The sequence below is a fragment of the Lactuca virosa genome, chromosome 3 (genome assembly GCF_052849685.1).
Source record: "Lactuca virosa cultivar CGN04683 chromosome 3, Lactuca_virosa_CGN04683_v6, whole genome shotgun sequence".
NCBI lineage: Eukaryota > Viridiplantae > Streptophyta > Magnoliopsida > Asterales > Asteraceae > Lactuca > Lactuca virosa.
In genome coordinates, this window is record NC_136428.1 from 183,424,747 (window position 1) to 183,451,331 (window position 26,585).

Consider the following 26,585-nt stretch of genomic DNA (forward strand, 5'->3'; position numbering starts at 1 on the left):
TTAAACCCACGCTCACGTGGATCGCTTCATGTTTTATCACGAGTGATTGGTGAGATGATAATATCTTATATTCTTGAAACCGAGATGTGTGAGTTGTATATTGCAAATTGGTTGCACATTGATAATATGTAAACGCACTAGTAACTTGGTGTTATAAAACGTATTGTTGTGTGTGATTCAGTGAGTGAGTACAAGTGAGCATTTGATTCGAAGTTTATCCGTTCCTTTTACCCAAAGTGGGATAAAAGCGCTATATGTGGACCCCTCGATGATTTGGTGATGACACCTTAAGCGCTTGGCCAAGCCGGGACTAAGTTGATGTGTTCAATTGTAGTCTGTTTTTCGTCGTCGTAAATCGGAAATCGGGAAACAACGCATAGACTGAGAGAATGATTTCAATCCATGTCTCACGTCTATACAATATCAAGAATGGAGGAAAGTATGATCCCTTATCTAAAGGACAAGTTGCTGATAGGATCAGAGTTCGACAGCGTCTTCGAGAGCTACGATTGCTAATCGGATTGTACTTGCATTATAGTTACTAAACTTATCCAAATGGGAGACTGTTGAATTAGTGTCTAAGCCCGTAACTATATTTGGTAAGTATTTGACCCGGTTGTGCATGGTCCTTTTGGGTTGCCTTCACCAAAGCAACTTGACAGGATGATTAGTGGAGAGAGAAAGGTTAATTATGATTTGTTAATATATTATATGAATAATATATTAAAGGAGAAATCATATTGTTTAATTAATATTAGTCAAGAATTAATTAAGAATTAATTTTGTGGCTAAAAGACATTAATTAAATAAACGGGACTAGAACTGTCAAATGTGTGATAGTTGAATTTGGGCTGTGAAACCCTAAGGAATGAGGGTGGACGAAATTTAGGAGGCTATGCCATCTAATTTTGTCCAAAGAGGCCTTATTCCAGAAGGTTCCTTTGATTGCTTAAGGGATTAGTTGTCCACTAGGGTTTTGACTGAAACCCTTGTTGAGAGAAAAACTTAGAGACACACTTGAACAAATGTTAGAACAAGTAGATTTCGGAATAGTTAATCTCAAAGGATCTAAAAGCTCAACAATAATATAAATAAGTTATAGTTAGATAGTTAGAGAGTTAGTTCCGGAAAAGTAAGGAAATAGTAATGACAACAATTGTTATATCAAGTATACACTTAAGTTGATTCATAACGAGGAATGCATTCAAACCAAGTTAATAAGGAAGATCAAACTTAGTGATTAAGTCACAGAAGACTTGCTCCGAAGAGAGATTATATTCAGATGAATTCTGGTAAGTAGAAAGAGATGAGTAATGGAGAGATAGAAAAGATAACTTCAGAAATGTGTATTCAGATAGAATGCATAAGTTATCCGTGTCAAATACAAGAGAATGAGCTCTTATTTATAGAGACTCATGAAGAACACTAGATTACATCTCTATGAGTAGCCATGCAAGGCATACTGGTCCATAGATTATATTACAATAAAGACAAGTAAAGTAATCTAGCTAAATTGACTGCAGAAGATTGACTCCGGTTGCGGTTGCGGTTGCTGATGAACAAGATGACTGCGGGTGCTGAACCGTTGCGGTAGCAGAAATGGTTGCGGTAGCTGAAGTTCAAGAGGGTCACTTTTATGATTCAACAATTTCCCCTAAGTGACCTCTTTAACTTCGGTTCAGCTATCAAGTTTGAGAAACTTGATCAGGATCCACCAAAACTTCCTGATGTTTTCCAGCCAATTGATCCTTCTTAAGATCTCGAATTTGACTTCTGCGGTAGTATGCTTTGATCTTTCAACTCCGACTCTGCAGATGTCAAGCTGCTTTCTTGTGAGGCAATGCATGGCCGTCATAGGAATGAAATATTTGACTTTGTCAGTCTTCCTTTTGAATATGACTCCAAGTTCAGGAAAGTTTGTTGCGCCTAAGGATCTTTCTTGAAAGCCTTCGGTAGTCATTGGCGCAGGTTCAAGAGGTGGGAGGTCAAACTTCTTGAGGATGGTGGGGTAGATATCCGCATCTATCTTGGCAAAGTCGCAGACAGTTTCCTTCAGAAAAGTGTTGGCCTTTTCAAGCGCAATCTTCATTTTGGGGTGCTTTTCTGATTTGTTTTGAAACACCTTGGCAATGAGGAAGATTTCTTCCGGATTCATGCAAGGGAAGTCTGCCTGGGTGCGGACGTAGTCATGCTCCCTTCTCGTGAGGGTGTACTGGATGTAGTCAGCCTTCATGAACTTCCGGACTATGTAGTTCTTGACTACGGATGGTCTATCGTTAGACCATATATTTGTTGGGTTTTGAGCAAACTAACACTCCTAAGGTGTTCATTCAACCCTAGAACCTTGGATCTATGTTTGTCTAAAATACATGCAAAATAATTTTCCAAGGTTCATAACCTATCTAGCATACATGGGGTACTTTTAAACATAAAAGATACTAGAAGAATTACATACCTTTTGTTAGTGAGTTGATTCCTTGGGAGTTTGAGAGCCAAGCACCAATAATGTGAATGCCTCAAATGGAAATCACAAATCACCACAAACTTGGAAAACTTATGAGAGAGTATCCAATCACTCTAGAAATTCGGCCACTCTTATGCACACACACATAGTGTCTTCTCAAGCACCATAAGCCTCTTTATATAGTGTAGATGATTAGGGTTATGAACCATGCAAACCCTAATAACCCATGTCTTTTCCTATTCCAAGGATCCATGGGTTAAAAGCTCCATGGATCATCCATGGACTCCCATTCAAGCTTAGCCCATTTCCTTATGAGTGTTAGCCCACACTATATAAGTACAATAGCCCATTATTTAATTAGTCACCTTATGATCACTAAATTAATTCATAATTAATTTAAGATCAATACTAATTAAATAATACAATTTCACATTAATATATTATAACTTATAATATATTAGTAGGCTGCAAATATACTCTTCTCATAATGTTATCCATATAAATAGTTCGGGTGAAGTGCAACCCAAATGGACCATGCCGGGTCGGGTCAAGTATATACCAAATAAGTTATGGACTTAGACACCTTATCCAACAGTCTCGCACTTGGATAAGTCTGATAACTGTATTTGCCTATATAGCTTCAGGAACCAACCGACAATCGTAGCTCTCGAAAACTTTGTTGAACTATGAGGCGCCATTTTAGATAAGTGATCACATAATCCTCTGCTCTCATGATATCAGCCGGACAAATACATGGAACAATGTCTTACTTGTTGTCCAGCAGTTTGTTTCCCGTTTTCCGATTTGTCTGACAAAGAACTTAATCGAACACATCAATTTAGTTCTGACCGGGCCCAGTTCATAGGTCAAAACAAAATCATCGAGGGGCCCAGATATCGCTTCTATTTCTAGAAGGAACAGATAAACTACGACTCATATGATTGTTCTACTACTCATTGAATTGCATACAAAGGCACGTTTTATAACATCAAGTTACTGATGCGTTTACGTGCAATCAATGCACAACCAACTCATAGGTAACAACTCATATCTCTAGGTTTGAAGACTTATATGATATTACCGTCTCACGATCACTCGAGATAAATTCCATGAAGTGATACAAGTGAGCGTGGGTTTATTCCAATACTCATAACTTATGAGTACTCATGAATATTGTAGCAACCATTTCTATGGCTAAACACCTTTAGTCATCTACAATCCCAATTCATGACAGTCTTGATTCATACCTACTTCCGACATATAACCGACTGTGGAGAGTTTGAATAAACTTATTATTCTGGAAGTCAAAACATGCAAAGCTGAAACAATAGTAAATAATTGACAATGATAGCAACACCTTACTCATAAATAAATCACAACTTTTATTCATCATCAAACGTCGATTACATTTTACAAGTTTCAGTAATAACTATCTAATCTGTAAAACTAATATCGTCCCTCAGCCCGATGCGTCTTGCATGCTGCAAATGCTTCACCCTCGTCAGTCCCTTTGTAAGAGGATCCGCAGGGTTCTCATCTGACGATACCCTCTTTGCCACGAGGACTCCCTCTTCTATCTTGTGTCTTATGAAGTGACATTTTCTGTCAATGTGTCGGGATCTGCCATGATCTCTTGGTTCCTTGGCTAAGGCAACCGCACTATTGCTGTCACAGAAAATCTCCATAGGCTCCTTAATAGCTGGTACAACTCCAAGGTCTCCAATGAAGTTCCTCAGCCATATCGCCTCCTTTGCCACTTCACTCGCTGCTATGTACTCTGATTCACAAGTCGAATCAGCTATAGTCTCCTGTTTGGAACTCTTCCAAGTGATTGCCCCTCCATTTAAGGTAAAGACCCAGCCCGACTGAGAGCGGAATGTATCCCTATCAGTCTGAAAGCTAGCATCACTATACCCTACTACTCTCAAGTCATCACTCCCACCAAGGGTAAGGATCCAATCCTTAGTCCTCCGCAGGTACTTGAGAATATTCTTTACCGTAGTCCAATGAGCCTTTCCAGGGTTCCCCTGATATCTGCTGACCATGCTCAAAGCGAAGGCCACATCAGGACGGGTACAAGTCATAGCATACATGATCGAGCCAACAGCGGAAGCATAAGGTAATCGACTCATCTCAGCTATCTCATATTCTGTACTCAGGCTCTGAGCCTTGCTCAGTTTGGCATTGCTTTGGATCGGTAATTCTCCTTTCTTGGAATTCTGCATGTTGAACCTTTTCAACACCTTATCCAAGTAGATACTCTGACTAAGTCCAATTAGTCCTTTACTCCTTTCTCTTAATATCCTTATCCCTAGGATATAGGCAGCTTCTCCAAGGTCCTTCATAGCAAAGCACTTCCCAAGCCAGGACTTAACCTCCTGCAAGGTTGGGATGTTATTTCCTATGAGTAGTATGTCATCCACATACAGTACCAAAAAGCTAACTATACTCCCACTAGCTCTGACATACACGCAGGACTCATCTTCACTTCTTGAGAAACCAAACTCTTTGACCTTCTCATCGAAACAAAGATTCCAACTTCGAGATGCTTGTTTCAATCCATAAATGGATTCCTCAAGCTTGCACACTCTATTGGGGTACTCTGCACTAACAAAACCTTCTGGCTGATTCATGTAAACATCCTCAGCCAACTTTCCGTTAAGGAAAGCGGTTTTGACATCCATTTGCCATATTTCATAATCATGAAATGCAGCAATGGCTAGCATAACCCTAATAGACTTAATCTTTGCTACTGGTGAAAAGGTTTCATCATATATCACCTTCCGTAGTTATATTAAATCCATAATAAAACTCAGGTGTGTTCCTAACCCTTGTGGAACGCCTCGGAAGTATAGACTCGTCAGCTGGATCAACAAGAATTTCCTCCTCAGGTTGATTGCTAGTGTTTGAGGTTCCTTCACCAATTGAGTCTTGAATTTCTTCAAGGTCAATTTGCCTCCCACTATCTCCTTGGTTTATAAATTCTCTCTCTCGAAAGACCCCTCTCCTAGCCACAAAGACCACATTCTCACTGGGTCTGTAGAAGAGGTAAGCAAAGGATTTTTGTGGGTAGCCGATGAAAATACACCTTTCACTTCGAGGTTCGAGCTTGTCATGAGTCTCGCGCCTCACGAAAGCCTCGCAACCCCAAATCTTGATATGGTCCAAATTGGGAACTTTCCCAGTCCACATTTCATGAGGTGTTTTGGCAACATTCTTTATAGGGACCAGATTAAGGATGTGGGCGGCAGTCTCTAAGGCATACCCCCAAAAAGAGATTGGTAGCGAAGCTCGACTCATCATAGAGCGAACCATGTCCAACAAAGTTCGATTACGCCTCTCAACTACACCATTCAGCTGTGGTGTCCTGGGAGGTGTCAATTGTGAGACAATCCCACACTCCTTAAGATAGTCGAGGAACTCAGTACTAAGATACTCACCACCTCGATCAGATCGAAGCATCTTAATGTTCCTTCCCAATTGATTTTCTACTTCTTGTTTAAACTCTTTAAACCTTTCAAAAGTTGCTGACTTGTGTTTGATTAAGTAGACATAACCATATCTACTAAAATCATCAATAAAAGTCACATAATAGCGATTAGCATCCCTTGTGGCGGTTTTGAATGGTCCACATACATCAGTATGTATAAGGTCCAACAAACCCTCACCCCTTGCACAAGTACCAGTGAAGGGTGATTTTGTCATTTTTCCAAGTAGACAAGACTCACAACTATCATCCGACTTGAGGTCGAACGACTCTAAGACTCCATCCTTTTGGAGCTGGCCTATGCGTTTCTTGCTTACATGTCCAAGACGACAATGCCACAAAGATGCTTTATCCAAGCTAGTAGAAGAATCAATACATAATACATTATTTCCTAAATTATCTACAACCGATATAGCTTCATACACACCCTCACAAGGTAATGCTTTAAAATAAAGAACATTATTAAAGAAAGCATTAATACTACCAACTTCATTATCAAAAGAAAAGGTAAAACCTTGTTTGTACAAAGCATGAAAGGAAATAATATTCCTCGCCATTTCAGACGAGTACACACATTTATTCAAATCTAACTTTAACCCACTATCTAGCAACAAAGTATAAATTCCAATCTTGGCAATAGGTATAACCTTCTTGTTCCCCATGATTAAGTTTATCTTTCCGTGCTCCACATCCTCACTTCTTCTTAGGCCCTGCAAGTCACAACAGATGTGAATACCACAACCTGTATCAAGAACCCAAGAATTAGAATATGGTGAGTTATTAGACAATATAGTGTAAATACCTGCATGGGATGGTTTCACTTTCCCATCCTTGACATCCTGCAAGTACTTTGGGCAGTTTCGCTTCCAGTGCCCCTTATTTTGACAGTAGAAGCATTCAGCATCCTTAGGGATGGCAGAAGGAGTGATAGAACCACCTTTGGTTCAAGTTGAGGAGCCTTCAAGGGACTTTCCCTTGGTACCCTTCGAAGGGTGCTTCCTCTTCTTCCCTTTGCCTTGCCCGATAGCCAAAACAGGGGTAGTAGTAGGAGTAGGAGTAGGAATAGCAACCGACTTACTCTTAAGACCACTTTCGGCAGTCTTCAGAAGTCCTTGAAGTTTACTGAGTGTGACTTCCTCCTTGTTCATGTGGTATGTCATACGAAATTGATCATAACACGAGGGCAAGGAGTGCAAAATGATATCAATTGCCAACTCCTCAGGGAAGTTCACATTCAGTTTCATTAGACGGTCCACATACCTTTGCATTTTCTGCATGTGGCTCGTGATTGGTTCGCTATCCTTCATACGGGTAGTGATCATGGAGGATATTATTTCATACCGCTCTTGACGAGCACTCTGATGGTACCTTTCTATCAGATCCTGATGCATCTCAAAAGGGTAATAGTCCTCATAGGACTTTTGGAGTTCAGCTGTCATGGTGGCCATCATGATGCATGCCACCTTGGTGGCATCTCTTTCATGTGCCTGATACTCAGCGACCTCCTCAGGAGTAGTAGTGGACTCATCAAGCTCCTTTAGCTCCTTATCGAGGACATATTCCTTGTCCTCGTAACGAGTGACCATCCTGATGTTCCGGATCCAATCCATGAAGTTGGAACCATCAAAGATGACCCTCCCACAAAGGTTCATGAGGGAAAAGGAGCCAGTAGGGTTAGAGCCCGAAGCATTGTTGTTGGAAGACATCTAAAAAGAAGAAAACAAGTTTAGATTAGATATATCGAATCCTTAATAACACACCCAAATGTAATATTAAGGCTAGGATCCAACACAATATATTATAACTTAGAAGAGGGATGTCGTAATCTAAGCTATAACATATTTGAAGGTAGGTGAATGACGATTCACCAATTTCCACCATGAAAACGAAATGAATTATTAGGTTTAATTGGTTTTCAAATTCCTACATTCTTTTGAGATTCATTGAACTTTTCAATGGCATGTTTCAATCTCGATTGTGCCCTTCAAGTTTTGTGACTGGGATGCCGAGGATCACAAAACAAGGTGTGAATAACCATGCAAATTTACTTGGTACCCTTAATATTATCACCTAATCAATGTGCCGGTTAACCACACACGCTCCACCGATCTATGATAAACATTAAGTCACCCTTCGTGATCCTTACTAGTCCAAGTTAGTGTGTCGGTTAACCACACACGCTCCACCAACGACTTGGTAAGGTACAAAGTGTGAATTTCATGGGTTAGCACCATATTCACATTTTCCTAAAGTAACTAAGATTGGGAATTTATTAAAGGTTTAGTTACTTTATAATATTCATTATACTTTTAATGAGAATTTAAAGTCATTGTCCTACCCGTTCGGCTAACGACCCTCCACCGATCAAGGAAGCGGTGGGTGAGAATGGACACCCATTAAGTTGCCATTTTATAGGCAACAACCTTATACCCCCCTTGTAGACCGGCTACGTGAATGAGCCCTACTAACGGTAAAACGACTTAATCTTATACATATATATATATATATAATAATTAACCATTAATGTTATAAATAGTATAAGGGTTGAATTTTAACTTTTAAAACTCTAAGGGTTTGGAATTAAAGTATATTAAAGTGTGTGTAACTTTACAAATTCCAAAACTTGAGGAAAAGTTTTGAAACTATTCAAAACTTTTCATTTCATAACTTATGAATTAAAGGTTCATAAAATGAAGACTCTTCATTTTCATGTAACTTATGTGTTTTAAGTGTGCATAAATGAAAGTGACCTTTTAAAATCCATAACGTGAGGACAAATTATGGACTCCGTTAAAACACATAAATGATCAAGAATTATCAATAAACAATTTAGCAAATAATTCCTATGATCTAACAATAATTCATAAGAACATGAACATCATATCAAAAATTCCAAGAACATATGAACACATATTATCATGCAATTTTGATATAAGCCATTGTAAATGGATTAGCATAAACATTACACCATCTAAAATAGGTTTTATAACACCAAAACAGTTTAGGGTAATGTTTCTAGTCCATTTCCAGCAGCAAAACTCGAAAATCTGCATTCTGAGGCTTCTACTCGTCGAGTGCACGAACCTACTCGACAAGTAGGATGAATTTACTCATGGACTCGGCGAGTCCCCCCATAGACTCGGCGAGTTCATGCTGCAGAATGCAGAAAACTTGAGTTTTTTCAACAAGTTTGCAACAAGTATCAAACAAACAAGCCTAGGCTCTGATACCACTGTTGGGTTTTGAGCAAACTAACACTCCTAAGGTGTTCATGCAACCCTAGAAACCTTGGATCTATGTTTGTCTAAAATACATGCAAAATAATTTTCCAAGGTTCATAACCTATCTAGCATACATGGGGTACTTTTAAACATAAAAGATACTAGAAGAATTACATACCTTTTGTTAGTGAGTTGATTCCTTGGGAGTTTGAGAGACAAGCACCAATAATGTGAATGCCTCAAATGGAAATCACAAACCACCACAAACTTGGAAAACTTATGAGAGAGTATCCAATCACTCTAGAAATTCGGCCACTCTTATGCACACACACATAGTGTCTTCTCAAGCACCATAAGCCTCTTTATATAGTGTAGATGATTAGGGTTATGAACCATGCAAACCCTAATAACCCATGTCTTTTCCTATTCCAAGGATCCATGGGTTAAAAGCTCCATGGATCATCCATGGACTCCCATTCAAGCTTAGCCCAATTCCTTATGAGTGTTAGCCCACACTATATAAGTACAATAGCCCATTATTTAATTAGTCACATTGTGATCACTAAATTAATTCATAATTAACTTAAGATCAATACTAATTAAATAATACAATTTCATATTAATATATTATAACTTATAATATATTAGTAGGCCGCAAATATACTCTTCTCATAATGTTATCCATATAAATAGTTCGGGTGAAGTGCAACCCAAATGGACCATGCCGGGTCGGGTCAAGTATATACCAAATGAGTTATGGACTTAGACACCTTATCCAACAATATTTTCAATGGAGGAGGCATGTTTAGCGTGAAAAAGACTAAGTCTCTCAAACTCCATTGGCAGTCTCTTGTGGTCAGGAAGGCTGCGGTCGAATTGCTCAAATACTCTGAAGTATTTGGCATTTGGTGAAATTGGTACATCCCAGTAACCGTCCGAGGGGGGTTTAGCGTAGGTAAGGTGGGGTCGGTAGTCTTCATCCAGCAGCCTGCGGTGCGGATTGATCCAAGAATTTATCAAGGATTCATTCATCATGGTATCAAAACCCAAATCTCTTCAGATAAGCTCTGCTAGTTTGGCTGCCTTCCAGCCGTGTTTCCTTTGGGCGGTGGCAGGGGAGTCTGTTGAGCTTGGAGATGACATGTTCTCCGCAAGGTTTTTGAAGTGAGGAGGATTCTCTGGCTTGTTGGGAGTGAACTCCTTTTGAGGTGAAGTGTGAGGAGATGGAGTATGTTGAGATGGTTGTGGTGAAGGCTGCAGTGTGGGAATTTTTTCTGTGATGATGGGAGGGCTCTGATGTTGAGAGATGGATTGCTCGGAGTGATGGACTTCTTCTTCTTCTTCACTTCCCCCTCTTGAAGGATGCAACGGAGGAGCTTCCTCAAGCCATTGTTTAAGTCCATCAACTTTGGCATAGACTTCTTGGAATTGAGCTTTGAGGGCTTCTACCAATTGTTGATTGTTGGGAATGGAGGAGCTGAAGAGAAGCTTGTGGATTTCTTTTGTGAGCTGGAGGATCTCGGGACCATGGAAGTTGGAGGACAGGGATTTCTACAGTCTATTAATTGTGGCTTGAAGAACAGAGATAGTGGACTCATAAGCAGTATGAGTCTCATCTATCAATTTCTTAGACTGAGCGGCTTGATCCGCGATGGCCGCTTGGAGATCCGTTTTGATTGCGGTCACCTCAGTGATGAGGCGTTCCGCTGCAGCCATAAATTCTTTGTGGTCGGCCTTGCGGTTGTTGTCAAGGGACCAGATCCCCATCTCCACTTTGAGAGAAATTCTCTCTGCAGCCATGCGTTCCCTTGTTTCCAGACGTTCAATACGTTCGATCAGGGACTGCGGTCCCGGGGTGTCTTCTTGTTGCGGTTGTGTTGGCTTGACCGCAGCTAGGATCTGATCAACTTTGGCTGGTAAGCTCATGAACTCCTTCCTGGTGACAACATTCTTCTTCTTTTCCTTCTTTTCTTTTGGCTTGGAAGTTGAATGTTGAGAACCGCTGGATTCCTCTTCCTCATCAAACATCATGAGATCATCATCAGAAGGGCTGGGCTTGTTGACTTCCTGTATGTCGTCATCATCAAGACCGAAGGTGGGAGCTGAACTGAGTTCGATTGCGGTTCCTTCGTCTTGTGATCTATGGACTGATGGAGTGGGAATTGGATTGGGAGTTGGAGTTACTCTGGAGGTACCTGCAGCTGCACCTGTTGCTTGAGCTTTACTGATCGTTTCAGCCATTTCGTCCATCCAGTCTTGAACTTTGAGAATGGTGGCTACGGTATTGGCATTATTGATTGCGTTTGCCCAATACCATGCCACGGACTGGATTTCCTGCTCCTTTTGCTGTTGCTGCTTGATCTGTTGTTCCTTGCGGGCTTGGAATGCCCTTCTGCAGGAAGCATATTTCTTTTTGTCTGACTCGGTTACAGGTGTGTACCGTAACCATGAGTCATTAGATTCTTCTCCGTCAAATCCTTGGAAACGCACCGAAGTGTCCTTCGGGTCCACGGATCCTTGCACGTTTGTGCTCACCGTGCCTAAACCACCTGCTGCGGATGTAAGCAGAGTAGGATTTCATGAGCTTCCTCGGTCTCCTTGACCCGTGGTCAAGTGTGGCCTCGGCTCAGTTCTGGCATGGGCGGAAGAAGTGCCCTGCGGTTGGGAAGGTGTTTTCAGTGTTTGGGTGACGTTCGAAAGGATGGAGCGCAACTCCTCGGGTGAAAAGAAATGCAGTCGGGAAGCCCTGGAGACCTTAGGGTGTGCACCAGTATCATCCCATTGGGAGTGAACTGGGGGGGAGTCTCCACGATGTTGTGAATCAGACTCACTTTCTGAGTCTGATTGGAAAATGATTGTGGTGTTGAATGGGTCTGCGGCCACCCCAAGGACTACTGGAGCCTTTTGAGAGGCTTCAGTATAGGTCCGGTCACGCATTTGGCCAGGGGAATCGGTTTTTCTTTTCTTAAGGATAGCAATTGGTTGCCTATCCTCATCAGAATTACTACTAGAAGAGATTGTGGGAGGTGTGATTTTACGTTTCTTGGTGGGTGCGGTTCGTTTAGAAACATCCTTCTTAGGTGTTCTTTGTTTCTTCTTGGTGGCCAATTGCTTTCTTCTTTGAGAAAGATTGGAGATTGTGGTGGCAGAAGGGACTGCGGTACCCTCAGGGTTAACAATTACGGATAGTTGTAGAAGAGGCAGGGTAGGAGGGTATGGGGCAATACCTTCCGTAGCCTCAATGTGGTCTGAGACATCAGCAGTCTCAATACCAAGTGTTGTAAGAATGTGGGTAGGGAGTCTACGGATAGGTCCAAAAACAGTTTGATTGGAAGAGGGATTGTACCTTTTGAGATCCATAGTGACAAAGAATTGATGTCACTACCCATATCGATTCCAGCATCCGCATGAAGGTCTGAGATGCAGAGTGACCAGAACCTTGCAAATGTGAGCTCGGTTGGGTTCTCCCTTGGGCTTTCTTTGGGAATGTATTGAAGGAAATTGTACCATAGGATCTGCCTGTAGTTTACGTCGTGTCCGGTGAATATGCTCCACACCAATTCCAATAGCTTGAGTCCCATGTTGTCTATGCCTCCAGTTCTGTCGGATAGACAGCGGATGATGAAATGGCACACAAACTGCCAAACCGCAGGCAATTGGTTTTTCTTGAACTTACCAATTCCTCGAATTGGTTTTTGATACCCCATTTGGTAAAGGGCAGAGGTAACGTCCGCCATGGAAGGAGAAAATATCTTGATGGATGGATGAACCAGAAGGTTTATGGCAGTGAGAAACTTTTCTTTGGACAGGATGACCAAAGAATCGTTAATGAGGTCAAGGTGAACTTCTTGAGGGTTTTCGATTGGGCGGTAAGTAGAAAATGCACATTTGAAGAGGGTAGAAACTGGAACAACATCTGTAAATGCGTCGAAGGGACCAAAGAGTGGATGGTTCTTTAGAAATTTGATCATAAGCTTGGTTGGAGCATTGTATGAAGAATGATCTTCAAACACTGCTCGGAAATTGCTTGACGCGATTGTTGGAGAGTCGGAACCAGTGGGATTCATCGAGCTTGAAGCTTTGGATTATTTCTTTGATGCACCTGATTTCACCATTGTTGGAGTTTGAGAGAAAAAAAAAGAAAACAGAGTTCTTGAAGGTTTTTGAGAGGGAATGATCGATGTTCAGAAAGCGTAAAGTGAATTTGGGAAGAAGATGGGTTTATAAAGGGTTGAAAGATTTTAACCCTAGGTAAAAGGTAAAGATAAGGTAAAAACGTCGTTTGGTATTTGGGGTGAATCTTTGAATTTGGGATTAAATCTCAGCCACAAATAATTAAAACGGTTTAAAAAGATTTGGGAGATTTACTAAAAGAGGGCTGCATTTAATGAGAAGTCAGACATCTATCAATGTGTCAGGTAATCGTGGGGTGAGGGGAAAGGAAGTTGTAACGGATGGGACGTGCTGGGGAGAGGAAAAGACAGATTAAGGATGAGTGTATGGAAACACGTTCTTTTTGTCATCATCCCTAAAATAGGTCTGACTCAAGGTTTATTCAGAAAGAGAATGAGACAGTTTCTCAAGGGAATGTTTTGTTTTTATTTAATGTTCTTATTTAATGAAGGATCATTAAATAGCACACAAAGGTTCAAGCGTTGATGAAACAGTTGAGAAACTATCACAATGATCGCGGATGGAAACTTTATTGCGGTTGGGAACGTCATCACGGATGGAAATTTCATTGCGGTTGGGAACGTCATCGCGGATGGACAAGGAAAAGACTGCAGTGAGGAACTGAGAAGAAACACTTGTACAAAGATTAGTAATAACAGACAATAAAGACCCATGAGAGATAAGTATAATATATGGTTGCGGTACCTAGACTGCGGTACCAAAACCATCTATCATAAGTAACTCTCAGTTAGAACCGCAACGGAGACCATGGATGGTTTGCGGTAGCTATCAACTCAAAAAGAATTACGGGTCTGGATTCATCATTCCTAACATTTGCAGGAAGGTGTTAAGCTTTGTGGAGTCGAGCGCTTTTGTGAACACATCAGCAATCTCTTCATGAGAAGGGACAAAGATGAGTTCAATGTTACCTTTCAAGATGTGGTCTTTGATGAAATGATACCGTAGTTCAATATGCTTAGTCTTGGAGTGCTGAATTGGATTGTGAGACATAGCAATAGCACTTTCAGAGTCACAATAGATCGGTATCCGCAGCATTCTATACCCATAGTCCATTAGTTGAGTTTTCATCCAATGGACTTGAGAGCAACAGCTGGCTGCGGCCACATACCCAGCTGACAAGTCTTCCACCCAAAAATTGACATCCTCCTGAAGTACTTTTGCGGTCTAATCTGCATCCGGCATGATCCGCATCTGTGAAAGCTTGCAGGCTGAAGTCATTGCCTGCGGGGTACCATAGACCAAGAGATTTGCTTCCTTTCAGGTACCGTAGTATCTGTTTGGCTGCAGTCATATGTGACACTTTTGGGTCCGCCTGATATCTTGCACATACACCAGTTGCAAAGACAATGTCTGGCCTGCTTGCGGTGAAGTACATCAAAGAACCAATGATACCTCGATAAGTCTTGTGATCCATAGATTCGCCTGCGAGATCAGCAGAGATCTTATAACCGAAGGCCATGGGGACCTTAGCAGAAGAACAGTTGTCCATGGAATATTTCTTTAAAAGTTCAGTGGTGTATTTCTCTTGATGAATGAATATCCCTTGGGGAATTTGTTTCACTTGAAGTCCTAGAAAGAAATTGATCTCTCTATTCATGCTCATTTTAAACTTGTTGGTCATGAGCTTAGCAAATTCATCCACCATGCCTTGATCAGTCGAACCGAAGATGATATCATCCACATATATTTGTACAAGCATAAGGTGGTCACCATTTGCTTTTCTAAATAACGTGGGGTTAATCACTCCTCTCTTGTACCCGGATGAGACGAGGAATTCAGAAAGAGTCTCATACCATGCTCTTGGGGCTTGCTTCAGACCGTAGACTGCTTTTTCAAGCTTGTAGCAGTGGTCTGGGAATTCAACATTTTCAAAACCTGGAGGTTGCTGAAGATAAACCTCTTCTTTTAGTTCCCCATTGAGAAAGGCACTCTTAACGTCCATTTGGTGTACCTTGACGTTCTTGTGGGCTGCGTATGCATGGAAGATCCGGATAGCTTCCATGCGTGCTACCGGAGCATACGTTTCATCGTAGTCAATGCCTTCAAGTTGACTATACCCCTTTGCAACTAGCCTTGCCTTGTTTCTGACTACCGCACCAGATTCATCCAGCTTCTTTTTGAACACCCATCTAGTGCCAACAATTGAGTGACCACGTGGCTTCGGAACGAGCTGCCAAACTTTGTTTCTTTTAAATTCTTCTAGCTCTTCTTGCATTGCAGCTATCCAGTCAGGTTCAAGCAATGCTTCTTTGATCGTTTTGGGCTCTACCGAGGACATCAATGTTGCGTAGTGGCAGTGGTCAGATAGGTCCTGGGAAGATCGAGTTTGGATGCCTGCGGATGGGTTGCCGATGATTTGACCTGGTGGGTGGTCCTTCGTCCATACATGTAGACGGGGCTGCAGATGATCAACAGCTGCGGTAGAGGGAATATCTTGAATATCAGAAGAATCTGCGGTTGGAGATGGCAGTTCCCCCTGGATTTGAGAACATCCTGCTGAGTCATCTTGGTTTGTTGGAACGATAGTGGAGTTTTCTTGAACAGTTGGGAGAGGTTCCTCCTGGATTGCTGATGGGAGTTCCTCTGGAACTTGAGAAGGTTCCCCCTGGACTGCGGATGGGAGAGTGATAATCCTTGGATCGGTTCTAGTGTCAATGTTTTCTATGATTTCATCATCCGAATCCGAAGATACGTTTGATGGTAATGCTTCCCTGCGGGTGGCACTTTGAACAGCATCAGGTACTGGAACCTCGATGGTTGTTGCTTGATCCGGAGTAGAGCTTTCCCCCTCAACCGGAGAGGTGAAAGTATTGAGAGATGCTACTTGAGATAGAGGTGGTCCAGAAACATCAGCGTGTTGTTGTTGAGCTGCGGGTGACACAAGAACCTCAGATAGTTTCGCCGTTTCAACAGGGTCGAAAAGATCGTCATAATTGACTTCAACTAGATTTAAGGGACCTGAAGAGGCAGGAATATCGCTTTCCATGATTGCAGTGGTTTCAGTGGATGGAGGGACGTTGCGGATGTGAGAATCATCAAATTTCACATCGAAGCTTTCAATGATCAGCCTTGTACGCCTGATGAGCACTCGATAAGCAACCTTGTTAGTGGAATAACCAAGCAATATGTCTTTATCAGACTTCGGTGCAAACTTGTTGAGCTGATCTCTGTTGTTGATCACGAAACATCTACACCCAAAAATATGAAAGAAGCGAACATTTGGCTTGCGGTTGTTAAGGCCCTCATATGGTGTTTTATTGAGGCGTTTGCATACAATGCTTCGGTTTTGGACAAAGCATGTGGTTGCTACAGCTTCAACCCAGAAGTAGAGAGGAAGATGGGCGAAGTAAATCATGGATCTGGCTGCTTCTACTAGTGTGTGGTTCCTTCTTTCAACTACTCCATTTTGTTGCGGTATATATGGGGCTGAGAAGTTGTGAGTGATGCCCTTTGACACCAAGAAACTGTTGAGAAGATGATTAGTGAACTCAGTGCCATTATCACCGCGGATGCATCTAACTGGAAGCTTGATCTGAAGTTCGATTTCTTTGATGAAGTTGATGAAAATCTGCGATGTCTCTGATTTGAGTCTGAGGAAGAAGACCCATGTGAAGCGTGTATAGTCATCAACAATAACCAGTATGTATTTCTTGTGGTGGAGACTGGCTACGGTTGATGGACCGCAGAGATCAATGTGCAATAGCTCCAATGGTTCAGAAATAGAAGAGTCTATTATCAGACGGTGACTTGCTTTGGATTGTTTACCACATTCACAAGCCGGACAGAGAGTATCGTTGCTGAATTTGAGAATAGGGAGACCACGGACTAGTTCTCCGGTGACTAGATTGTTGATGTACCTGAAGTTGAGATGAGCTAGCTTGCGGTGCCATATCCAGCTGACTTCAGATACAACTTTGGATAGGAAACACAATTGCGGTCTACCAATGATCAGAGAGACATCCAAAGGGTACATGGTACCTTCGGATCTGGATTTGATCAGGCATGTGTTCCTGTCACTTGTCATTACGTAGCAAAATTGATCATCAAATTCAACACGATGTCCTGCTTTACATATTTGGCCAACACTGATGAGATTGTGTTTGAGGCTTTCTACATAAGCAACCTTCTGAATGGAAAAGTTCCCCGTAGTGAGAACATCGTAACCGCGGATGACACCATTCGCATTGTTGCGGAATGTGACATTTCCACCATTGCATATTGGCCTGAAATCCCGAAGGTACTCTAACCTTCCGGTCAAGTGCAAGGAGCAGGCACTGTCAATTAACCACTCATCTTCTTGTTCCTCCTTGCACAAAGCCTGAGAATTACACGGTTAGTTTAGGCATCCAAACTAGTTTGGATCCTGGGGCAAATGATGTGTTTCTGGATGATGCATGGACCGAGGTTGCAGGGACAGGTCTCTTGTCAACTTTTAATCCTAGTCCTGGGTGTTTGAGCAGATCTGGAGTGTTGTGAGTTTTTGAAAGAGTAAGAGGTTTCTGACTCCGATTAGATTTGTCATAAGATAAATCCTTCTGACAACTACACTGACATCTACAAAAAGAGGTTTTGTTTTTTGATCTGACACTATGTTTGGTCAGCGGTTTAAAAGATGAATTGGACTTGTTACCGGTCCGAGGTGGGTAATTCCTGACATGAGTGTTGTTGGGTTTTGAATAAGTGCGTCTTTGAAAAGATTTTGCACGTGTAGATCTCTGAGTTCTTTTTGATGGAGTTGGTAGAATGCCTTTCCACCTTTTGAAATTCTGATGTGACTTTAAAAGTGTTGGAATGGGTAAGATACCCTTCCATTTTGGATCGTCCAAGGAATACACTTGAAAGCCATTGTTTTGAAAAGACTTTACACTCTTTTGATTTTTGTTAGAGGAACTAGGAATGACTGATGAAGCTTGACATTCCTTATTGTTTGTTTTCCTGGTAGGAGAGTTTCTTGACATGTAGTGTGAGAAAACAAATTTTTCCGGACTCTTGGACTTTGGAATTCTGACATGCTTCTTAATTTTTGAAAAAATTTGTCTGTTTGTGCCTCAAGATCTAATTTCCTTTTTGAAGGCCTTTTTGGCCAAGGATTTTGGTGAACCGCAGTCATTGTTGTTCAACTGCGGTTTCTTGGAATTCTTAGAATGATTGTGAAAACGTGGTCTTGAGTCATCTAAACTTGAAGATTCTGGGATCTGAGAGTCACAGTTCCTTTTGCTGAGGACTGCGGTAGTGACGTTTTAACTACTGCAGAGTATGTCTGAGTTGAGACTGCAGTGGGACTTTTGTGGAACTTTTGGCTACAGTGTGATTCACTGCGGTCTGAGGACAGCGGTGGAAAGTCTTTTGAGACTTTCGGACCTTCAATGACAATTTCTTCATCAACTACGGATGATGTTTGAGAATTTGGATAGATGGTGCCACAGATAGGGATTAGATCACATGTGTGACCCGAAACTTCAGGCACAATTTCCTCAATGACACAATTATTGCTTAGAGTATGCAGTCTACCGAAGTGAGTTTTGATATCTTCGGGAAAGGTCTTGTCATTGACTGGGAAATGAAATTCTCGGTCAGGAGGGACATATAGTCTGTCTTTGTTGAACCGGGGTGAGGAATCCATTGCGGTAGGATATCCATTTGACCAACCCCAATTGTATATATTGTCCACGGTTCCATTGTTCACCAAATTTTCAATAGCTTCACTTTCATTAAACAATTTTTCAATTAAGAGATTTAAGCGTACAATTTCGCTTTGAGCTAAATCTCTCTGGTTCAAAGCTATCTCTAATTGGGTTTCACTTAACATTCTTGCATATTTTTCTAACTCTAGGTCCTTCTCTAACATATCCATCTTAAGTCTTTTGTTATCCAGTCGTCCTCTTACGTGGAGCATCTCTTGGGACACAATGTTCTTCTCATCTAAGGCTTTGTTATAGTCTGTAAGGACGGCAGCACACGTGTCATTAATATCATCTATGTAGGGTTGACAGTCATGCATGCTATAATTTAGAGTTTGGATCATGAGTTTTACCTGTTCGACGATACTTAGAGTTCCATCCTTTGCCATCTAGCAGTAGTTCTTGTTCAGCATTGTAGACCCTTCATCATCCGCAATGGCCAGCATGCAAATTTTCCCTTTTCCTTTGACATTGCTGATGGCTTCATCTTCGTCTCCGGATGACCAAACTTGATGGTCTCTTTTGACATGGGCCACGTATGCCCTTGCTTTTTCCTTATCTTCCAACTCTTGAGCCATTCTAAGGTAGAATGCTCTGTCTTTCACTACATTGTCCTTACAATCTTTTGCAAAGTGATTCTCTTTGTTGCATTTGTGACAAATTACAACATCAGTCTTGTCTTCTGAAGGAGCACCGGAGTCAGTGGTTTGAGGAGACTGCGGTACCTCATTTGGTTGATTATTTTGAGATTGCGGTGGTGGATGAGAACTTTTGGGATATCGAGAATGGTTATACTGGGAACCGAAGTTACGGTTGAATGGAGGTTTGTTGAACTGTTGATTCTTGCGGAAGGAAGGAGGTGGTAGACGGTTGAACTGTTGGCTAACCAGAGCAATAGCCTTCTGAAATTCTTCTTCATCATCATACTCTGAATCAGCTTCGTATGACTGCGGTGGAGTGTCATACGAGGAATAGTAACGTGACTGCGGTGGAGTTTGTGCTATGAGAGCAAGTGGTCCTCCAAAGTCAGCACAGTCTTTGAGTACGGTGGATTCTTGTGCTTGCAGCTCTCCATAGAGCTTGTAGAGTGACAAAGAGTGAATCTTTCTATCGCCTTGGACTATCATCTTAGCCGTAGTCCAATGTCTTCCCAAACCATTAAGAAACTGAAGATTGGTTTCATGGTTACTGCGCATGGTGCCCGCATTGGATAACTTGGTGACTATCAGGTTGAACCTTTTGAAGGAGTCTTCCAAACTTTCGCCAGTATGAGCTTTGAAGTTGTTGAACTCATTGAGTGCGGTTGTAAGCTTCTTGTCTTGTGCTTGTTCTGAGCCTTCGTACAAATTGTTGAGAACTTCCCAGATCTCTTTTGCTGATTTGCAATTTATGATAATATCGAAGTTCTCAGGAGCAACTCCACAGAAGATTTCATAAAAAGCAACAGCATCATTTTCCATTTTATCGAGATCATCCTTGGTGGGACGGCTCATGACTGGTTGACCTCCTCGTATCTGGTTGTAGCGCCGTCGGTTTGAACAGGTGTAAGGACTGGGACATGTGGTCCTTCTTCTACGGATCGACATACATCTCTACCAAGTCTTCTCAAGTACATTTCCATTCTTTGTGACCAGTGATGATATTCATTTGCTACCAGTATTGGGGCTCGGTTAGAACCACCAACACTATTGGAAACATTCAGAGATAACGATTGTGCCATTTTGAAGTTGTTTTTTTTTTTGAGAAATGAGCTTAAGTGGTATAGAAAGCCTTTTGGAAAATCAGAGTTCCGTTTTCAAAAAGCAACCACTATGACTCTGATACCTATTATTGAGAGAAAAACTTAGAGACACACTTGAACAAATGTTAGAACAAGTAGATTGCAGAATAGTTAATCTCAAAGGATCTAAAAGCTCAACAATAATATAAATAAGTTATAGTTAGATAGTTAGAGAGTTAGTTGCGGAAAAGTAAGGAAATAGTAATGACAACAATTGTTATATCAAGTATACACTTAAGTTGATTCATAACGAGGAATGCATTCAAACCAAGTTAATAAGGAAGATCAAACTTAGTGATTAAGTCACAGAAGACTTGCTCCGAAGAGAGATTATATTCAGATGAATTTTGGTAAGTAGAAAGAGATGAGTAATGGAGAGATAGAAAAGATAACTTCAGAAATGTGTATTCAGATAAAATGCATAAGTTATTTGTGTCAAATACAAGAGAATAAGCTCTTATTTATAGAGACTCATGAAGAACACTAGATTACATCTCTATGAGTAGCCATGCAAGGCATACTGGTCCATAGAGTATATTACAATAAATACAAGTAAAGTAATCTAGCAAAATTGACTGCGGAAGATTGACTCCGGTTGCGGTTGCGGTTGCTGATGAACAAGATGAATGCGGGTGCTGAACCGTTGCGGTAGCAGAAATGGTTGCGGTAGCTGAAGTTCAAGAGGGTCACTTTTATGATTCAACAACCCTAGTAGCACCAGTATAAATAGACCCCTAGGGCTAGCAACATCGGCTGGACTTGCTTCCTGGAAGCCCTAGAGTCGGTTTCTGCCTCTTATCTCTCTCTTCTATATCATTGTTCTGCTTGTGGTGTTTGTAAGCCATTAGAGGAGTGACACTTGTGACTCTAAGCTCCAAGACAAGAAGATTCAAGCCATTCTTGAAGAAGTAATCATCTAGATAAGTTCTTATATGTTATTTTCGAAATATCTATGCTAGATCTAGGGTTCATGAGTCTTGGATGAATTGTATGTACAATAGAGAAACCTAGATCCAAGCATTAGGGTTTGTATGAGCACATAGCATGTTCTTTTATATAAAACCCATCAGTATCTGTGTGAACTCGGAGCAATGCACTACGATTTGTTGAGTATCGGAGAACTACTCTTGGCTACTTTTGATGTTAGCCCCTGTATATCCTTGATCATAGATCTCAATACATTTATCAAGTTAACAAGTTAACTTGGCCCTTCGCGAGACGTTCAGTGATACCTGTTTCCCCGTTGGGTGAATCGACCTAGTGTCGTGACAGCTCTTAGGTAAAGAAAGCTGACAAGACCAATCTGACAATTTGTACAGTTTCAGACTTTCAATTCCTTTAATACGACAGTTCTTAAAAGAAAACTAACTGACTGGCATTTTGTACAATGTCACACCAGGTATGAGCCATTATCCTTCAATTCATGGGTGAAATCTAGAACATTAAAAATGTTCACCGTCAATTCAGAATTAAATGGTTTTAGATTTTGGGTTTCAGTTGGAGTCATGGTGACAACAACATCTAAGATCATAAACACAGACTTTTTGGCAACCGTCAGTCGAGTTGTTTTATACTCGAACCTCAAGGGGTACCGGTACATGGAAATGATTTGATGGAGAAAATTTTAGATATGGGTGTAGAATGGTTGGGTGTTTCACATTGGTCATCGTGAAAATGACATTTGATCATTAACATTTGATGCGAAGGCTCCTATTAAGACTGGTATATGTCTTAATATGAAAGAGTCTATCACTCGCATTTGAATTTTCCGTCAATTCCTTGTGAAAGTAGTGTGAAGTGTAATGACCGTCAATTCCTTTTCACTTTCAAGGTTCTTTTCCTTGCTCGGAATATTTCGATACATACTCCTTGAGTCTCATCTTCTCCTGATTTCACTTTTCAAGACAAATGAAATTTTTTGAGATAAACATAAAAAATAAAAGTAAACTTAGCACACTAAGAAATAAAAATAAAAGTAAAATACGCTCAAAAACACTATTTTTGGATTTTTGATTATTCTGAAAATGAAATAAAAACATAAATGAAAATATTTTTGTATTTTTAAAATTTTAATTTTTTTTTTTAAATTCTCCCCCTTAAATTTGTGCATAGAGGAAAACTATGAACAAATTTAACAAAAAACCAAAGTAAAATACAAAATGTAAATTTTTTTTTTGAATTTTCTAATTTTTTGTATTTTGATTTCTCCCCCTTAAATTGAGAACGGGGAAGAAATAAAATAAATGCGCAAAATTAAAATAAATTTGTCTTTGAAACGAATCATTTTAAGAAAAACTCAGGAGCATCGAAAGAATTCAAACCGAAAGTCAGCAATTGAAGACGCAAGCAGCAACGAATTCAACCTTAACTATGTTTCAATCTCGGAACAGATCCGAAAATTCTTCACATCGTTAAGCACAAACGCCATTTGTGATCCTCTCCTTTCTTCCTTTCCCGCAAAAGACACATACTCTCAATTGAATTTTTGAGTGTTGTACAGTTGAGAGATGTCCCCTACAATGCGCTTCGAACAGCCAATATTAACAAACCGAAGTCTAATGATATTCCTCCATAGCCGCTCCAACACAGAGTGCGGGATCAGTTGGTCTTTGGAACCCAGTCCGTTTTGAAACTGGGTTGACCTTTGTCATCTTTTCAAGGTACTTTCTCCCATGACATATCCTACTTATCATAAACAGAATATGAACAAATGTTAGAATCATTTGAGGATTTGGGAGTTTGAACCTTTGGTACCCATCTGTAATCGGGCTTAACCCATTTCTTATTCGATCGTTTGGGTGCCTTATCGCTTTCTTTGGAACACGAAGTCGGCCGTCGAGATGGCTTTGACCTAACCGGTCTTGGTTTCACTAGAGCATCTCTTAAGCTTTGCTTCTTGGCCGGCATTCCTTTCTTGTTCTTGGGAGTTGGATTCTTGACCTTCTTCACGTTCCAATCACCATTGAGCGATTGTGACCTTGAAGGGCTTCTTTTGGGGTATCTCCCCCTTGGCGCATTCTGCCATCCTAGTGCGTAGTAGGGAACGTATGCGCGATTTGGACAATTTCTGGCAATGTGTCCAGGTGTTCCACAGTGAAAACATGTTTGTTTCTTCACTAGGAAGTTGAATCTGCCTGTCCCTGGTAGCACACCCTTGCCTTGTCTCTTACTGTTCCCACAAGCACACTTACAGCAGACACTTTGTTTCACTTGTTTTGGTGGCCTGTATTTCCCAATAGTAGGTTGATTAGAAGCAACAAATTCAAAGTTCAAGGAGTCATTTGTTTGTTCAGTAGTGTTCTCCTTGTTCTCATCTTCCACTACTTTACCTGCACAAGAAGTAGAATCATCAAAAACGTTCACCTTAATATTCTCAGTTGGCCCAGATGATTCAGCCTTAACTGAAGCAGGTTCAGGGAGTGGGCCAAACTAAGCAGGAATTTCTTCCTCATTGGTCTCAAGGGGTGGGTTATAGTTGTCATTGAAGGGAGGTGGTACACTGTGATACCCTAGACCCTTGGTTTGATTATCTTTAAATGTTAATTGCTTTTCAATCACCGATGCAACTACCTCACTTGACACATCAAATTTCTTAAATGTGAATTCAGCATCATTATATTTATCTTTCATTGCATCAAGTTCGGCAGTTAATTTGGCAAGTTGTCTCTTAACATAATCATAGTTTTCACATTTGTTGCTATATTCCTCTTGAAGTTTTCAAAAATCCATAGTTTTGGCCTCTAGTTGTGTCTTTAAGGGTTTTTGGGCCTTGCTTAGAGTATATCCTTCATATTTAAGGTCCTCATTTTCCCTTTTTAGTAAATCATTTTGTTCATGAAGAAATTTAATGGTAGCTTCACAAGATTTAGAACATGAAACTTCATTAACCGGGATGTTTGAGGAACTCATTGCTTACCAAAAATGCCCTTTGACTAAAAACTCAAAAGTCAAATTAAAAAAAAAGTCAAACTTGAAAAGTCAAACTTAAAAGTCAAACCGAAAAGCTAAATTTGAAAATTTGAAAGTTAAACGAGAAAGTCAAAGTTTAAAGTCAAAGGTCAAACTTGAAAGTCAAAGACAAATTTTTAAGGTCAAAAAGCCAAAAATGATAGTCAAAAATTAAAAAAACCAAAATTTTGGGTTGAAAATAAAACTTTAAAATTTGAAAATTTTAATTTTTGGCCAAAATTGTTAAAAATGCGAAACTAGGATCGAAACAGCGAGTCTTTTTGAATTAAAACGGGAAGAAATGTAACACCAGGCTTGCTAGATGGATTGGTAAGGCGGTGGCATGAGAGTATGGGAGACCCGGGTTCAAATCCTTTCACGCCCATTTAAAATTTAATTTACTCGCTGCTGTCGAAGGACTCGCACACGTTGACAAAAAGGACTGCTGACCGCAAACTCCTGCGCACCGAATACCTTCCGAGGCCGAACACGTGCAAGACTAAAACCCGTGAACCGAACAACTGCGAGAACCGAACACGCGAGGCTGCTGACCGTACACATGTTGCGCCGAGAACCTACGAGACCTCGGACCGTAAATGCGATTTCGGCCGCACACTGCTTAACCGCACACTGTTTCCGTCCGTAAACCCCTTGCAAATTACGAACAAAAACAGCGTTTTTCCACCTTTTTTTCTCCAAAACTCGATCAAAAACTCATTTTTATGAAAAACACAAAGAACAAACCCCCAATATTTTTCAAAAACCTATCCAAAAACGAAAAATCCTTCAAGAAAAAGTGAAAAAACGCTCCATATCTTGCCAAAATAATTGATACAATCCAAGCTCTGATACCAACTGTAAGTCCCAAATTTTGCTTGATGTATCAATCAGATCCACTTGATGGTGCGGAATCCCAATGAAGTGGATGATGCAAGATCAAATGGAGAAGAAGGAGGAGAAAAAGAAGATGAACTTGACGAATCTTCAATTTTTATATGATTAGAATGATGCTCCATTATATATAAGATTCTCACACATACACACTCTTCTTCTCTCTCACTTTCTCTCTCTAGAACACCTTGATTTATACACACTTAGCCCCTGGTGGCGTTCCCTTGCCTCGATTCTGATTGTTCCCATAAGCACACATGCAGCAGACACTTTGTTTCACTTGTTTTGGTGGCTTGTATTTCCCAATAGCACTTTGATTAGAAGCAATAGATTCAGAGTTCAAGGAGTCATTTGTTTGTTTAGTAGTGTTCTCCTTGTTCTCATCTTCAACTACTTTACCTGCACAAGAAGTAGAATCATCAAAAACGTTCACCTTCATATTCTCAGTTGGCCCAGATGATTCAGTCTTAAGTGAAGTAGGTTCAGGGAGTGGGCCAAACTGAGCAGGAATTTGTTCCTCATTGGTCTCAAGGGGTGGGTTATAGTTATCATTTAAGGGAGGTGGTACACTGTGATACCCTAGAGCCTTGGTTTGATTATCTTTAAATGTAAATTGTTTTTCAATCATCGATGCAACTACCTCACTTGACACATCAAATTTCTTAAATGTGAATTCAGCATCATTATATTTAGCTTTCAATGCATCAAGTTCGGCAGTTAATTCGGCAAGTTGTCTCTTAACATAGTCATAGTTTTCACATTTGTTGCTATATTCCTCTTGAAGTTTTCGAAAATCCTTAGTTTTGGCCTCTAGTTGTGTTTTTAAGGGTTTTTGGGTCTTCCTAAGAGTATATCCTTCATATTTAAGGACCTCATTTTCCCTTTTTAGTAAATCATTTTGTTCACGAAGAAATTTAAT